This window comes from Notolabrus celidotus, chromosome 3, assembly GCF_009762535.1.
Source record: "Notolabrus celidotus isolate fNotCel1 chromosome 3, fNotCel1.pri, whole genome shotgun sequence".
Taxonomy (NCBI): Eukaryota; Metazoa; Chordata; class Actinopteri; order Labriformes; family Labridae; genus Notolabrus; species Notolabrus celidotus.
In genome coordinates, this window is record NC_048274.1 from 24,329,507 (window position 1) to 24,334,188 (window position 4,682).

A 4,682-nucleotide genomic window follows, 5' to 3' on the forward strand; every position below is an offset into this window, starting at 1 on the left:
GGCAACATTCATGCAAACACACATTCACATGCAGGCATAAACAGAGTATATCTCCCTCTCCTCTTTCTCCTCCCGAGTCCCCACGGAGCTGCGATGATGGAGATGGAGAGCAGTGTGTATTGACTGTGACTGTGACACAAAGCTGCATCCAGCGCGAGAACCTCAGAGGAAAGGCTCTTCTTCAAAAACAAGACCGCTCTCCAGTCTGCTGCTCCAACTCTGTCAGGGAATTTTGTGAAGTGAACACAAACGATGACGTGCGATTTCCAGGCTGTGGACAGAGATATGGTGCAGATTAAATCCGTCAATCAGATTACGAGAGCCCGTCAACAACAAAAATTGGACATGGTTATCTGATGTTTTATGTAAATATTTGCTATGAAGATTAAAAGTGAGGGCAGGGAATTAAAATTTACACTGCGCTTATTCAATGTTAGAAGAGTTGTGTCACTAAAAGAAACATAAACAGACAAACAATGAGCAATGGGAATTTGAACATAAGGGGAACTTGCTGCATGATCAAGACTTCCAGCATTAACTAATCCCATACATGTGCATTAGCACACATCTGACTGCGTCAATAGTGGAATATGGGGTTCAGAGTCTTGCCAAAGACACATCAAGCATGACAGTGGGAGCTGGGATCCAACCACCACCATGTGATTCTGACTCTAACACTGGAGTCAAAGCCACCTTAACGGAATCTAATGTTTTTGCCACAGTATCAACAGCCGAGGTGAAGTGTGTCAGCATCCTGTCTGGGTTGATTTGATTTAATTTGGCAATTAGGATCATGGTTGTCCCAGGCAACATTTGATGTCAGAATAAACACACCAGTTGCTACGCGTACTGACCAATCAGAACAAGGTATTAAACACAGCTGGGCAATTAAAGGGATATTTCAGTTTTTTGAAATGGGTCGATGAGTTACAGTACATTAGTGCTCCTGTTCTGCCACAATGCATGCCGGTGAGCCTCTTCCCCTTTAATAAGAAAATTCCCAGAGGACCAGCAGGGAAGCTGGGCTATTTTCTCTGATGAAGGGGCCCTCCTATTTCGCTTAATTTCGCCAAAGTTAGAAAATATGGTCCAGGCACTCATCACGGTGCAAATGCTGCACCTGTAAAAAAAATTTGGAGCTATTTAGTTTGCCGTCAGAAACCCCCTTTGTTTTGGCACTATTTCAGACGCACCTCGCAGGCCGGTGTTCTTCCGCTGCATGAGCACGGACACACATCGATCAGCCTGTTTGGATCAACACACGTAGCAGGAAGTAGTGGTATTGGTCTTTACATTGAATTAAACTCACTTTTCTGCAAATTTAAAAGATGTACATACCTGTCTTTATCCCGCTGTTCAAACAAGCAAACCTCCTGTAAGGCAGGGAACTCTGGATGACAAGTGGTGCAGACTGGAGCCGTATGTGAGCCGCTGGTATCCTCTGATTCAGAAAGGTCCTGAAGTATTGTTGTCACTAAGTCCCTCTCCCGTCAGCAGAAGCTCTCTGGGTTCGTTGGCATGGGCTCACAGTTTACACACCGGCACCACCAGGTAACATGGGATCTCTCCTGCTCACTCGTTAGCACAGAACTTTCTCCCCTCTCTTCTTGGTACGTTGGGTCTGCATCTGGAGTTCTTCCTCTGTAAACCCTGTTCATAGAGAAATCCTCTTGTGTCCACAGTAAACGCATGTCATCATCGCTGTCAGAATCACTCATTTCTGCAGTTTGTAGTTCTTGTTCCTAAAAGGTTGTTCCTGTCAGGGACTGCAGATGTAAATTAGCTTAAGCTAACTCTGGTACAATGCATCAGATGTTGACATTTATTTAAATAGTGTACATGGTCCCTTTACAAATAAATCGAATTAAAAAAGAAAGGAAAAAGTGTCTGCAAAAAATGCTACGCGCTTGTTGATCCAAACAGCTGATCGGCGTGTATCCATGCTCATGCAGCGGAAGAACACCGGTCTGCAAAGGTGCGTCTGAAAATAGGCCAAAACAAAGGGGATTTCTGACGGCAAACTGAATAGTTCCGATTTTTTTACTGGTGCATGCATTTGCACCGTGATGAGTGCCTGGACCATATTTTCTTAACTTTGGCGAAATTAGTGAAATAGGAGGCCACTTCATCAGAGAAAATAGCCTAGCTTACCTCCCAGTCCCTCTGGGAATTTTCTCATTGAAGGGGAGGAGCTCACCGGCACGCATTGTGGCTAACAGGAGCACTAATGTACTGTAACTCATACAACCTCACTTCAAAAAACTAAAATATCCCTTAAAAGTATTATTTTACATTTCTCACAGTCATCACATATGTGCATTAATGGACATCATGCTCACATCTAGGCTGACTTGGTCCATCTTTCTGTCATACACTCTTCTGTGTTCAGTATTATATTAATTACCAGGGCCCTGACAAGCCTCTTAAGAATCTAGTTTTTTTTACACCCACTTTTTTCTTCCTTTTAATTGGTCAATGCGCATGGTTTATAACTGCAGATGAGTGAATCTTACTGCCAAATTTTTTTAGTCTATAGCTGCATTTTGGGTGTTGAGTTACACTTTCTGACCAAATCCTAGGCTGCTTTTGGGACCAGTTGCTTACTCCCCCTGATCGACAGCATGAATACTAACATTACAGTATAATCCAACTTTTAATCATTATCAGGCCTTACAACACCTCTTGAAACACTGCTTGACTCCGTTAAGCTACACATTAAATCTCTTGCATATTAAGGCAATTTTTTTCAGCATGTTGTACATTTCTTCCAGATTGCCTTTTGCTGTTCCAACAACTCCCACTACTTGGTCTGAGTGTCTGCACGGTGGGTGGTTGAACTGTAGAGAGGGTGTGATTGCTCTGCGACCTCCTCTTCAAGGGTTTCAGAGTACAGTGAGGAAATGTGGCTGGAGTCATTTCATATCATGAGTCAGCAAATGTCTGTTGACTCCTTCTGGAGACCAACAAAACTGGACATCAGAAAGGTCCAAAGGTTTCGTTTGCAGCAAGTATCTCAAACTGTTGACAAAGAGAGAAGAAAATGATCGTATTTTCTTTTTAATAAAACTGTTCAAGCCAGTAGCATTTGTCTTTATTTCATTATGCATAAGCAAATCCTCTCACAATTTGAAAACCTATGTGCAATGGCCCCTTCACTGAGCATTTCTCTTACTGTAGATGTACCTGTTACGCCCTTTCACAATAATAGACAAACTTATTCTAATTTGTCATTGTCTGCCTGAAATAATTCAATTGACTGTAGCTAGTTTGGTCTCTGGACTACCTTTGACTTCCGAGAAATCAACATGTTAGCCACACATTGAATACCAACCAGCATTCTTCTTTACTAGAACTTTCTGCTCTTAGATATGCACTTGCGTGACCTGAGAACATATAGTGTGACTAGGCTAGTGTAAGGTAACCCCAGTGTCATATTCAAATGGCAAATATTGAACAGAATCATCCCACATCTTTGGCAATAAAGAATAACCTTAGGGCTTGTTTATTTTTTAATGTCCAATATGCATATGGATCAGCCAGATACAATAACCTTTAGGCTCATTTGTGCTCTACACAGCCAATATGCTTTCTGCCCGGACTCTGCGTTTTATGCATCCATAATCCTGCATGTTTTCTAATAGATAAAAACCAAACCAAATGATGAAGTTGCAAAACTGAAGGAGGACCCAAGTGCCACCTGCAATTGCAGGGGGCAATGTCGAGCAGTGTAGCCAAGAAGAAGACGACTAGCAAAACAACAAAGAAGAATACTCTAGAAAATGGAGGGACTTTTTGAGGAACGATTGAGCAAGTTGGTTTAAAACAATAAGCACATATATGATTTTTACCTTGTACATGCATAGGGACGAACAACAACAGAACAGCTGGGCGGAGATTGGATGGGAACTGAATGACAGATGGACGGTAGCTAAGGAGATGTGGAAGTCTATTGAGATAGGTTTTGTTGGAGCACCGTCTACTAGATGAATTGTTTAAAGCCCATCTCAAAGTAAAGAATTAATGGCAGTATGTGGGTAATGACAGTTATATCCTTTAACACTATGTGTCCTTTTTCATATGTAAAGGAAGTATGAATAACCCCTAATGGTGGACGAGGCTCTGAGATCTTTCCCAAGGTACACCTTTCTGAATTTTGTTACATGAAGTTGTGTATGCCTGTTTAGTTCATCCTTACTGTCCTTATGAGTTTGATAAATAAAGACATTCTTAAATTCTCACACTGATTACCCTTGATTACTTGTTTATTTATTTGTCTGTTAAGTGAAAGCTAAACTACAGCAACAACCCAACCTTTTATAAAATACATCTCTATTGGTCTTGATAAAGCACTGCACACTATTGATAAGATGAGAAACGTAATGCTTGACAGACTAACCATGCAGTGTTCTAGAGGTGAGCTGTAATTGGAACATCCCTGGCTTTCAAGAGCTGACACGCACACGAGTCGCCCATCTACATCTGCTTCATTGACCATGATATAAGCAGTGACGATTTACGATGTGGTTATACATCATTCAGCAGGTGTTGACTGCATTTTTATAGCTCTGGCACCATCTCAAACCTCTGCTATTACACTAACCCACAGGTTAGCCAACAGATGTTCCCCATAATTGCGTATTTAGTGCTCCTGTTCTGAGGATGCAACACTGGTAATTATGACA

At 41.7% G+C, this 4,682-nt stretch overlaps 1 long non-coding RNA gene across 1 annotated transcript; it reads left to right on the plus strand.

The window, feature by feature from the left end:
- The first annotated feature begins 1,502 nt into the window (after positions 1-1,502).
- LOC117810786 lies at positions 1,503-3,079 on the plus strand. Its single transcript, XR_004630849.1, has 2 exons — positions 1,503-1,551; positions 2,772-3,079. It is a non-coding gene; the product is annotated as an uncharacterized LOC117810786 (long non-coding RNA).
- The last annotated feature ends 1,603 nt before the right edge of the window (positions 3,080-4,682 follow it).